General features: G+C 47.2%; 1 protein-coding gene across 3 annotated transcripts in view; it reads left to right on the top strand.

The window, feature by feature from the left end:
• LOC128704887 (uncharacterized) overlaps positions 1 to 13,378 on the top strand; it is a 179,646-nt gene that overhangs the window by 54,268 nt on the left and 112,000 nt on the right. The gene's annotated exons all lie outside the window — the stretch shown is intronic.

Genomic DNA, 13,378 nt, shown 5'->3' on the forward strand with positions numbered 1-13,378 from the left:
GACCACCTCAAAACTTTAAGGGTGATGGACTGATTACATCGTCTTCAAGTATCTTCTGCTTCTATCAACTTTTCTGTACTCGACTGAAGAAGCCTACTGTGTAGGCGAAACGTTTCGAAATAGAGATACCTAACTGTTGCATATGTGTCTTACGTAACAATCTGTCGGTATTTTATACCATTTTACTGACAAACCTTACCTAGCCATATGCCTAGGTAAGGGGGTCGACCCCCCTGGGTGTTCCGGGGGGGTCGACGCCCCTGCAGCCCGGTCCGTGACCAGACCTCGAGACAGATCACCGTATCTTTGTCAACAATACTATAATTTTTAATAAAACTCTGTTTAATAAGCTCCTTAAGTTTAGTTGCTGATGAGTCGGAGAGTGTGTTTAATAAGCTCCTTAAGTTTAGTTGCTGATGAGTCGGAGAGAGTGTAATGAAAGTAAATATAGGTAGTTTGTAAGATTATTCTGTTATCTTTCTTGAATGAGACAGGAACAGACCAGGAATTATGTCAGAGTGCAAAACTTTTAGCTTGGCAACGTTTAACACTAATTTCAGTGGTAATGCTTCTCTGAATGGTTGCTGACTACCACCCTAGTACCGTAGGGCCCCGCTTATACAGCGGATTGGGTCCCGGGCTATTGTTTTAAAGCGAAAATTGCTGTAAAGTGAACCATAGCGTTTTTTCACTTTCAGATGCATACAAAAGCCTGATAATATGTTTACACTATCATATATTAAGTGAACAATAGTGCTAAGGCTAAAAAATACATATACAGTATACACATTACTTAAAATATCTACATCCTTAGCTTATAATGAGTGGTAAATATATTGTAGGAAGTCGGAATAAATTAAAAATGGGTGTAATTGAAAACCGCTGCATTAGCGAAACGCCGTAAAGCGAAGCGGTATAAGATGGGACCTGCCTGTACCTGTTGTTATCTTAGTGGCACGATCACTGTCATGCTGACGATTTGATTTAAGGCTTTATAATGCACCACAACCCGGCTTATCAGCCGGGTGGTGGTGCCGGCGTTTGACTGTTTTCTGCTAGCACCCTCTCCTTATCCCCTCATTCCAATCCTCTCCACTCTTCCTTTATTCTCCCTATCCATCCTTTACTTTTTTTCATAATTCCGTTTTGCGTGCGGGATAGGCCAGACTGAGATAATGATTTCCTAGTAATGGTAACTATACCTCTGTTGGAAGATAACTTTTGAAGCTGTCGTACCCACTGAACCATAATGGAATGTTTGATCATATCTTCAGCGTTCTACAGTGTCTCTTTGATGTATTTAAACATCGTATACGCTGAAAAATGGTAGACAAACATAGGTTAAATAACAAAAAGGCACAATACCGTGACTGGAACGATACACAAATAACCCGCACATAAAAGAGAGAAGCTTACGACGACGTCGTAAGCTTCTCTCTCTTATGTGTGGGTTATTTGTGAAAGATAGGTTAAGTTTTCTTATCGGCACTTAACTATCGATTATGTAGAGTAGGACACCAGCATGCTGATGGTGTATCCAAATTTGTAGGATACAAAAAGAAGTGTTTTATCTTCTTCCTTTGCCCCCTCTCACATTCCCTGCCCCTCTCACCATCTCTACCTGCCACCCCTTTCCCTCCTCCCGCTGTGTACTTCAATTGGTGTGCACGGAGTGTTGTGGTGGTGTGCTGCAACAGTCTTCCCTCCTAGCATCTCTAGCGTTACCCACACACTTCCTTCTTACTCTTCCTAAACATCCACCATCATCATCTCACTTTCTTTACTGGGTTTGTGCTTTACAAATTTCTTCCTGTTCAGCTTTGTTAACCTGTTCCTTTGTATTGTCCTTGTTTGCCTGACTTTGGTGACTTATTCTTGTATAGTCGGTTTGTTCAGTTTAGTTAACTCGTTGTTTTACAGCCGTGTTTACTACCTTCATACTCACTAAAACCAGGAACTATTGTAAATGCCTGCCAGTACTTGGAATGTACTCAGAAGCACTTGGAATATTTTCTCTGCGGCGGTAGAGAGAGTAATAATTTCTACAAGTACATGTACAAGGTATACAGACCATAGCTGACATCAATGATATATTACTATCTAGAAAGCCACTTGCTATGCTGAGCATTTCCCGCAAATTAGGTTACATTTACCCCCAGGATGCGACCCATACCAGTCGACTAACACTCGGGGTACCTATTTTACTGCTAGGTGAACAGTGACAGCAGGTGTCTTAAGGAAACATCCTGATGTTTCCACCCGTAACGGGGGTTAAACCACGGACCTCAGTGTGTGAGCCGAGTGCGCTACCAATCGAGCGACGGGAAGATATTCGAGACCAGGCCCCCCAAATCGGCATATTGCAAAGACCTGTAGGAACACAAGAATGAGCACCTTAGTAGGTCTACTAGCCCATACTAGGCTGGTCTTTCTCAAATCCAATCATGCCCACGCACATATTTCTCCAGTCTATACTCAGAGTTGCTTACAAACTTAACTTACAGGCTGAGGGACTGACCACCTCAGCACCATATAGCTGACCTCTTCTCCAGGCTGAGGGACTGACCACCTCAGCACCATATAGCTGAACTCTTCTCCAGGCTGAGGGACTGACCACCTCAGCACCATATAGCTGACCTCTTCTCCAGGCTGAGGGACTGACCACCTCAGCACCATATAGCTGACCTCTTCTCCAGGCTGAGGGACTGACCACCTCAGCACCATATAGCTGACCTCTTCTCCAGGCTGAGGGACTGACCACCTCAGCACCATATAGCTGAACTCTTCTCCAGGCTGAGGGACTGACCACCTCAGCACCATGTAGCTGAGCTCTTCTCCAGGCTGAGGGACTGATCGCCTCTTCAATATGTCGGTATTTTATTCCATTTTCAACAACATCTGGGTAACTGTAAGCATTTCACGATTAAGTTGCTTTATCAACACAAATTCGAGGACATAATGGGGTGACTGTAGAAGGCGAGGTAATCAGTCCCTCAGTCTTAGAGTTTAAGAGTACGGGACTGATTACCTCATCTTCAGTATATAGTTATATAGTCTTCCCATTATGTCCTTGTATTGATCGACACTGGATGGCGAAACGTCTACGGTGATACCCAGGAGTTGCACACACGTCTAAGTCTTCAACTTGTCGGTACTGTCATTCTTAATTCACATAGAAGAGAGGAGCTTACGACGACGTTTCGGTCCGACTTTGACCAAAACGTCGCCTCCAAAAATTTTTATAGCGGTGAGTCGAAAGGTGCCTCATGACACACTTATCTGGTTCATGTGTGCTATAGGCGGTGGAGGAGGTGGGCGTGCGGGCGTGTGGAGGAGACGCAAGCGGGCGTGGTAGTCACTTAAGAAGGGAGGGGGGGGCGACAGGTGGCGGGCCGTCACGGTGGCGGGGTCGGCAAGCCCCGCGGCTCCGCCCCTGGCTGGCCGCACCCGCCCGTCCGGAACACCCGCCGCCCACAACTACTCCTGCCGCCCACCGCCTCCCCCAGCCAATCATGGACGGGCGTGGTGCAGGTGTTCACTTTCTGTTCCTGTTGACTTGTCCGCTGCTCTCCTTTCCGCCAGGTTACCAGGGATGTCTGCAAGAACACGTACAGGTCAGGTCATTTGCTGGAATAAAATCTGTAAAGGGGGCTATATCTGCAAAAACACGTACAGGTCAGGTCATTTGCTGGAATAAAATCTCCTGTAAAGGGGGGCTATATCTTCTTTCCTGGAGATTTTTCTCCACACGTTTCACCACGAGAGACTTCAGTCCCAATACAGAGGTAACTAAGAAACTATCGATATGGTATACAATACCGACAGGTTGGTAGGTAAGACACATGGGCAATAGTTAGGCATCTTTATTCCGAAACGTTTCGCCTACACAGTAGGCCTCTTCAGTCAGATACAAAGGGAGCAGTAGTAATGAAAAAAAAATGTAATCGGTCCATCAACCCTGGAGAAAAAGTATTTGAGGTGGTCAGTTCCTCAGCCTGGAGAAGAGTTCACCTCCATGGTCTGGAACAAGGTGGTTAGTTCCTCAGCCTGGAGAAGAGTTCACCTCCATGGTCTGGAACAAGGTGGTTAGTTCCTCAGCCTGGAGGAGATTTCACCTCCATGGTCTGGAACAAGGTGGTAAGTTCCTCAGCCTGGAGATTTCACCTCCATGGTCTGGAACAAGGTGGTCAGTTCCTCAGCCTGGAGGAGAGTTCACCTCCATGGTCTGGAACAAGGTGGTCAATTCCTCAGCCTGGAGAAGAGTTCAGCTCCATGGTCTGGAACAGGGTTAGTCCCTCAGCCTGGAGAAGAGTTCAGCACCATAGTCTGGAACAAGGTGGTCAGTTCCTCAACCTGGAGGAGAGTTCACCTCCATGGTCTGGAACAATATGAAGCTGAAGACAGTCTTCAATACTGCTGAAAGTGAAGTTGAAGATCTGGAAGACGCTGTAAGGGACGGGATCCACCAGTGGAAGTAAGAAAGGTAGCTCCATATGGAATCCAACCCTTCTTACTCATAACTAGCAGATACGCCATGAAGAATGTAAGTTGTCCTCTGGACTAATATACTGTTGTGTTCCAGTGTTGTTGTTAAAACGGGTATAAAATACCCACAAGTTGAAGACACGTTTTATCACTAATGATACCCAACTGTTGCACATGTCTTAATCTTCAACATATTGAAGAAAGTATTACCTCCGCGGACCAGGACCCGAGCAGCCAGGCTGTTACTGCTGGCCGCACGTACTGGTGCTGTTGTGGATACAGTCACTTGCAATTAGGTCTTGGAGATGTTTGGCAGTGGAACTAGTAGGGAGGACTACGTATCCCTGAGGAATGTCATCTGGCTGATCCCTGATGAAGTGACGAGGATAGTGAACCTTAGCAATAACAGCCTGGTTGATCAGGCCCTGACCCACCGGGAGGCCTGGTCGTGGACCGGGCCGTGGGGGCGTTGATCCCCGGAATACCCTCCAGGTAGAAAATAGTAATACCTAGAGGGTTTTTTCGGGGGTCAATGCCCCCCGACGCCCGGTCCGTGACCAGGATTGGCTAGGTGTCATAAACACCCAAATTGGTTTAAAAAAACAGGTGAGGAAACACTAGGACATGACAAGACGTTTCGGTCCTGGGACCTTGATTTAAGGTCCCAGGACCTTAAATCAAGGTCTTTATTCGGAATAAAGATATCTTCATATTCACGGTAGCTTCTTCAGTCCTAGACATGGAAGAATGGTTGAAGATCAGGAGTATTAGGTGATCCGTCCCTCAGCCTGCAGTCCTATGATCATATTGACTTCGGGTTCCCCTCGCGTGGTGGTGGTGGTAATGTGCCCTCGGCAGCTTCCCCTCGCGTGGTCTGGGTAAGGTGATCCCCCCCTGGACGCCCTACTTCCGGTGGGCACCCCTATTCACTCGTGCCCCTGCTCCTCTTTGTGTGAGGCCCACCGCCCACCCACCCCACCTGCTGTCTCGTGCTACTGGCTCCAGCTGCCTGCACACGTACTCGTAAAGGTGGGCATGTGTGTTTATAAGAACACAAGAAAGGAGGAACACTGCAGCCGGCCTCTTGGGCAGGTCATTCACCAATACCTCCAACCTGGAATTAAGTTGGGCAGGCGATAACCTAACCCAATTTCAACTTGTCTGTCTGCTGCTGCTACCACTATACTGTTGCTGTTATTGCAGCAGCATCAGTGGTGCTAGTAGCAGTAGTAGTGATAGCAGTAGCATTGGTTGTAAGCAGTCACTGCAGCCAGGACGCGGTCCTGCCATTCTATACATACCTGCTTGGTGATTGTTGTGGGTACGGTGGCCCAGTGTCAACCCAGGCCTAGTCAGACCAACCTGGTAAATACTGCGACTCTACAGCGGTGGTGAGGCCGCGTTTACATGTCCTGGTGCCTTTGCTCCCAAGAAGTTCAAGGGGACCAAGACTTTTAAACTCTTCATATATAAAAGAAACACACCACTAGTTATATAACTTTGCCTGTATATCTTTGAAGAGTTTCGAGAGTTTCTCTACTCTCTGAACCCTGCCATGGGCCAGGCTCGTCTGGTACTTGCCTGGTCAACCAGGCTGTTGCTGCTCGAGGCCCGCTGCTCCATATATTCATCACAGTTCTCAAGAACAAACACAAGTTCACGTTAATACCTGATAAACAGGAGCTTGGTGTTTGACTGTTTGGTGCTTGCACCAACAGCCTGAATCATCAGATTATCAGCTGAGGCTGGATTGCAGTGTATGGTGATCCCTGGAATAGACTAAAGATAGATAGGCAATTAAATAAATGGTTCAGAGAACAGACAAGTTGATGAATTAGACACTTGTGTCTTCACCAGTCCAGTACAGAGAAGAATGATTGAAGATCAGAAGGAGCTTTAGGTAATCAGTCCCTCAACATCGACTCCAGGATGAGGGACTGATTACCTCACTCATTCGTCTCTGTATTGAACCGAGGAAGCCACTGGTTGGTGACATGTTTCCACAGTAAAGATCCCCACTTATTGCAAGACTGATGAAGGTAGACATAATACCGGCGAATAAAAAAAAAAAAGTATTAGACAACACACAATATTTGAGTAAGATATAGATGATAATTGTAAAGGATCCGTGAGAGGTTAACCAGACTGTTGCTATCGTGATGAAGAATTGCACGCATGGGCCAGTAAGTGACGTGGACCAGTAGGCCTGCTGCAGTGCTCCTCCTTGTGTACAACATCTGGGTATCTTTACTGTAGACGTTTCGCCATCCAGTGGCTTTATCAATACAAAATCAAGAATATAATAGAAAGACTGTAGAACTGTATACAGAAGACATGGTAATCAGTCCCTCAGCCTTCTAGTTGAAGACTGACGTAGTCTTGAAAGTTCTTGAAGACTCCAAGACAACGGTATTTGTCATCGCCAAGGCTGAGGGACTGTTTACCTCATCTTTCGTATATACTTCTATAGTCTTCTCATTATATCCTTGTATTGAAAAAGCCACTGGATGGCGAAACGTCTACACAGAGATACCCAGATGTTGCACATTGTAATTAAACTATATCAGTGGCGGGTTAGAACCCGCGATCTGAGAGTCTCAAAACTCCAGACCGTCGAGTCGATGTGTTAAGTTCATAAGTCTTGATCAAAGTAGAGCAGAGGCACGGTGAAGGAAGGGGCTTGTGTACTGCAGACAGGTGAGGTGAAGCAGCAAGAGGCGGTGTCACCAGTGGAAAAAATCCCCTAGTATAAGTAGGGTCATGTCTAGGGGTAAGCCAAGTTGTGCCTTCCCTTCATTAAGCTCCCAAGATTTTGCTGCATTAAGGTCAGTAAGTGACCAAGGCACAGTACTAGTGATGGAACTAGTGACCAAGGCACAGTACTAGTGATGGAACTAGGGACCAAGGCACAGTACTAGTGATGGAACTAGTGACCAAGGCACAGTACTAGTGATGGAACTAGGGACCAACGCACAGTACTAGTGATGGAACTAGGGACCAACGCACAGTACTAGTGATGGAACTAGTGACCAAGGCACAGTACTAGTGATGGAACTAGGGACCAAGGCACAGTACTAGTGATGGAACTAGTGACCAAGGCACAGTACTAGTGATGGAACTAGTGACCAAGGCACAGTACTAGTGATGGAACTAGTGACCAAGGCACAGTACTAGTGATGGAACTAGTGACCAAGGCACAGTACTAGTGATGGAACTAGTGACCAAGGCACAGTACTAGTGATGGAACTAGTGACCAAGGCACAGTACTAGTGATGGAACTAGTGACCAAGGCACAGTACTAGTGATGGAACTAGGGACCAAGGCACAGTACTAGTGATGGAACTAGGGACCAAGGCACAGTACTAGTGATGGAACTGGTGAACAAGGCACAGTACTATTGATGGAACTGGTGAACAAGGCACAGTACTATTGATGGAACTGGTGAACAAGGCACAGTACTATTGATGGAACTGGTGAACAAGGCACAGTACTATTGATGGAACTAGTGAACAAGGCACAGTACTAGTGATGGAACTAGTGAACAAGGCACAGTACTAGTGATGGAACTGGTGAACAAGGCACAGTACTAGTGATGGAACTGGTGAACAAGGCACAGTACTATTGATGGAACTGGTGAACAAGGCACAGTACTAGTGATGGAACTAGTGAACAAGGCACAGTACTAGTGATGGAACTAGTGAACAAGGCACAGTACTAGTGATGGAACTAGTGAACAAGGCACAGTACTATTGATGGAACTAGTGAACAAGGCACAGTACTATTGATGGAACTAGTGAACAAGGCACAGTACTAGTGATGGAACTAGTGACCAAGGCACAGTACTAGTGATGGAACTAGTGAACAAGGCACAGTACTAGTGATGGAACTAGTGAACAAGGCACAGTACTAGTGATGGAACTAGTGAACAAGGCACAGTACTAGTGATGGAACTAGTGAACAAGGCACAGTACTAGTGATGGAACTAGGGACCAAGGCACAGTACTAGTGATAGAACTAGTGACCAAGGCACAGTACTAGTGATGGAACTAGTGACCAAGGCACAGTACTAGTGATGGAACTAGGGACCAAGGCACAGTACTAGTGATAGAACTAGTGACCAATGCAGTGTACCTGAAGGTTGTTTTCAGGGGTCAACGCCCCTGGAACCCAGTTCAACACCAGGCCTCCTGGTAGATCAAGATCTGATGAACCAGGCTGTTACTGCTGGCTGCATGCAATCCAGCATATGCACCACAGTCCGGCTGATCTACAAAAGTCTGAACTTATCACTTTAACATTTGAATATAATCAGTGGTATGTTGGTAATCCCCCTTATGGAGGGAAGGTGTTGGAAAGTCTTGGGTCTCTTAAACTTCTTGAGTTCTCTTAGTGTACTCTTGCAGTGTTCCAGTGTTGCTACAGTGTTCCAGCGTTGCTACAGTGTTCCAGTATTGCTAGTGTTCGTGTTGCTACAGTGTACCAGTATTGCTACAGTGTTCCAGCGTTGCTGCATTGTTCCAGCGTTGCTGCAGTGTTCCAGCGTTGCTGCAGTGTTCCAGCGTTGCTGCAGTGTTCCAGCGTTGCTGCAGTGTTCCAGCGTTGCTGCAGTGTTCCAGCGTTGCTGCAGTGTTCCAGCGTTGCTGCAGTGTTCCAGCATTGCTACAGTGTTCCAGCATTGCTAGAGTGCTGTCGGGGTCGCGTTACTGGGCGTGCCTGTGGTCACATAGTGTAAAGTTTAGCCGAGTGTTCTTTTAATAGGAAAGGTGCGGATGTGTTCGTCTGCCTGGTGGGTAGAGAGGGCAGGCAGTGTTACTGTCGTGTTTCACGGTGTTACTGCCCTACCTGCTACTTCCCGGGCTGTACCCTCTTGTCACTACCTGAGGCAACACCTGGGCAGTACCTGCAGCTGGATGTGACGTTGTTGGAGTATCTGAGGATGCAGAGGGGTCAGCCGGACAGGATGGGAGGTGTGGCTGACGGTGTTAGGAGGCCATATTGAAGCCAAGGCCCCGGGGCACGGTGCCAAGCTATAAGGGGAGGTGGACTGGCAAGAGGGCCAGGGTGGGTGGCACTCAGCGCTCGCTGTGCCCGGGGTATCGTTCACTTGTGGGTGTTGTGAAGGTGGGGGGCACTGACGATGTGTTGTGGGTTGGTACGATGTTTCGCCAACACCCCTTCTGTCTACATGCTACACGTGGCCTTACAGCCCGCCCGCCCTCCCTCCCTCCCTCCCTCCCTCCCTCCCTTCCTCCCTTTTCTTCTCCCTCCCCTTTTCGTCTTTCCCCCTCCCTTTTCTGTTAGGGAACAGTGAAGTAAAGAAAGCGAATGCCAGACTGAAGTTCCCCTACAGACCAGCAGTGTCTACCTACTGAGGCACAGTGTCTACCTACTGAGGCACAGTGTCTGCCTACTGAGGCACAGTGTCTACCTACTGAGGCACAGTGTCTACCTACTGAGGCACAGTGTCTACCTACTGAGGCACAGTGTCTACCTACTGAGGCACAGTGTCTACCTACTGAGGCACAGTGTCTACCTACTGAGGCACAGTGTCTACCTACTGAGGCACAGTGTCTGCCTACTGAGGCACAGTGTCTACCTTACTGAGGCACAGTGTCTACCTACTGAGGCACAGTGTCTGCCTACTGAGGCACAGTGTCTACCTACTGAGACAGTGTCTACCTACTGAGGCACAGTGTCTGCCTACTGAGGCACAGTGTCTACCTACTGAGGCACAGTGTCTGCCTACTGAGGCACAGTGTCTACCTACTGAGGCACAGTGTCTACCTACTGAGGCACAGTGTCTACCTACTGAGGCACAGTGTCTACCTACTGAGGCACAGTGTCTACCTACTGAGGCACAGTGTCTACCTACTGAGGCACAGTGTCTGCCTACTGAGGCACAGTGTCTGCCTACTGAGGCACAGTGTCTGCCTACTGAGGCACAGTGTCTGCCTACTGAGGCAGTGTCTGCCTACTGAGGCACAGTGTCTGCCTACTGAGGCACAGTGTCTACCTACTGAGGCACAGTGTCTGCCTACTGAGGCACAGTGTCTGCCTACTGAGGCACAGTGTCTGCCTACTGAGGCACAGTGTCTGCCTACTGAGGCACAGTGTCTGCCTACTGAGGCACAGTGTCTGCCTACTGAGGCACAGTGTCTGCCTACTGAGGCAGTGTCTGCCTACTGAGGCAGTGTCTGCCTACTGAGGCACAGTGCCTACTGAGGCACAGTGCCTACTGAGGCACAGTGCCTACTGAGGCACAGTGCCTACTGAGGCAGTGTCTGCCTACTGAGGCACAGTGTCTGCCTACTGAGGCAGTGTCTGCCTACTGAGGCACAGTGCCTACCTAGGCCTGGATCCAAGAGAACATGTAGGCCTGGATCCAAGAGAACATGTAGGCCTGGATCCAAGAGAACATGTAGGCCTGGGTCCAAGAGAACATGTAGGCCTGGGTCCACGAGAACATGTAGGCCTGGGTCCAAGAGAACATGTAGGCCTGGGTCCACGAGAACATGTAGGCCTGGGTCCACGAGAACATGTAGGCCTGAGTCCACGAGAACATGTAGGCCTGAGTCCAAGAGAACATGTAGGCCAGGATAAATTACAACTGAGTGTACTAATGAGTGTAGCCACAGAAAGGTACCTAATGAAGGTAGCCACAGAAAGGGAGAATTTTTAATTTCTTTTAGGTAACACAAATCTAGATAACTCGTACTAGAAATAAGGTCAAAATACCTCGTTTATACTGTAATAAGATACTATCTCCTTCATAGTATGATAATAAGGTATTAAAATAAGCCAGTGGAAATAAGTCACTTTTGGGTTATCCCAGGTTGTCTACACGTATATTGGTATGTATGATTATTTGTGTATATCTGAATATACTTGCTTATTATTCTCTCTCCCTCCCTTTTCTTCTCTCTCTCCCTCCCTTTTCTTCTCTCTTCCTATCTTCCTACTCTCCCATTCGTCCTCTTCCTCTCCCTTTAAGGTAAGTAAGTTCCTTGATGCAGGTGAAGGGATCTTGATCCAAGTAATTACACGTACCCTTCTCTTCCTCTGATCCAAGAACATCATTGCCTTCTCTTCCGAATGTCTTGTAAGACTCGTACGGTTTTAGCGCATCCCATGAAAATATTTCAAATGACATCAAACTTGTATATATATATTAATTATGCAAAAAGATCACAGTTAACAGGTGATTTCAGAATATGCAAAACAACCACTCTGAAAGAATAGAGAAATTCCCAGCGCTTTCGTGACTATTCACATTATCAAGGAACAATGATAATGTGAATAGTCACGAAAGCTCTTGGAATTTCTCTATTCTTTCACAGTGGTTGTTTTGTGTGTGTGTGTATGTGTGTGTGTGTGTGTGTGTGTGTACTCACCTAGTTGAGGTTGCAGGGGTCGAGTCCGAGCTCCTGGCCCCGCCTCTTCACTGATCGCTACTAGGTCACTCTCCCTGAACCGTGAGCTTTATCATACCTCTGCTTAAAGCTATGTATGGATCATGCCTCCACTACATCGCTTCCCAAACTATTCCACTTACTGACTACTCTGTGGCTGAAGAAATACTTCCTCACATCCCTGTGATTCATCTGTGTCTTCAACTTCCAACTGTGTCCCCTTGTTACTGTGTCCAATCTCTGGAACATCCTGTCTTTGTCCACCTTGTCAATTCCTCGCAATATTTTGTATGTCGTTATCATGTCCCCCCTATCTCCTGTCCTCCAGTGTCGTCAGGTTGATTTCCCTTAACCTCTCCTCGTAGGACATACCTCTTAGCTCTGGGACTAGTCTTGTTGCAAACCTTTGCACTTTCTCTAGTTTCTTTACATGCTTGGCTAGGTGTGGGTTCCAAACTGGTGCCGCATACTCCAATATGGGCCTAACGTACATGGTGTACAGGGTCCTGAACGATTCCTTATTAAGATGTCGGAATGCTGTTCTGAGGTTTGCTAGGCGCCCATATGCTGCAGCAGTTATTTGGTTGATGTGCGCTTCAGGAGATGTGCCTGGTGTTATACTCACCCCAAGATCTTTTTCCTTGAGTGATGTTTGTAGTCTCTGACCCCCTAGACTGTACTCCGTCTGCGGCCTTCTTTGCCCTTCCCCAATCTTCATGACTTTGCACTTGGTGGGATTGAACTCCAGGAGCCAATTGCTGGACCAGGTCTGCAGCCTGTCCAGATCCCTTTGTAGTTCTGCCTGGTCTTCGATCGAGTGAATTCTTCTCATCAACTTCACGTCATCTCAGAGTCTATTCCTTCCGTCATGTCGTTCACAAATACCAGAAACAGCACTGGTCTTAGGACTGACCCCTGTGGGACCCCGCTGGTCACAGGTGCCCACTTTGACACCTTGCCACGTACCATGACTCGCTGTGTGTATGTATGTGTATATTATATATATATATATATATATATATATATATATATATATATATATATATATATATATATATAACCATTGGGTAAGCCAGTGGAAGGCCTTTGTCAGATGGCCAAAAACTCCAGCTGTAGGTCATAACTAAGGCCCACGTCAGGACACACTTGTCCTGTTTCCTGACAAACCTAACCTACCGTTGATGTGACCTTAATGTTGGGGCTTGCTCTCGTTGCCTTTGTTTCTCTGGTTAAAATCAACTCCTTGATACTTTGATGAGATTAAGACACATGTGCAACATCTGGGTGTCTTTATTGTAGACGTTTCGCCCTCCAGTGGCTTTATCAATACAAATTCTAGGACATAACTTGAAGACAGTAGAACTATGTACAGAAGATGAGGTAATCAGTCCCTCAACCTAGGAGTAGGTGCGAAGAGCACCATAGTCGTGGAGATTCTGAAGCAGAAGAAAGGAGCCTGGCGCTTATATAGTAACGTCAGGTGT

The sequence above is a fragment of the Cherax quadricarinatus genome, chromosome 91, assembly GCF_038502225.1.
Source record: "Cherax quadricarinatus isolate ZL_2023a chromosome 91, ASM3850222v1, whole genome shotgun sequence".
NCBI lineage: Eukaryota > Metazoa > Arthropoda > Malacostraca > Decapoda > Parastacidae > Cherax > Cherax quadricarinatus.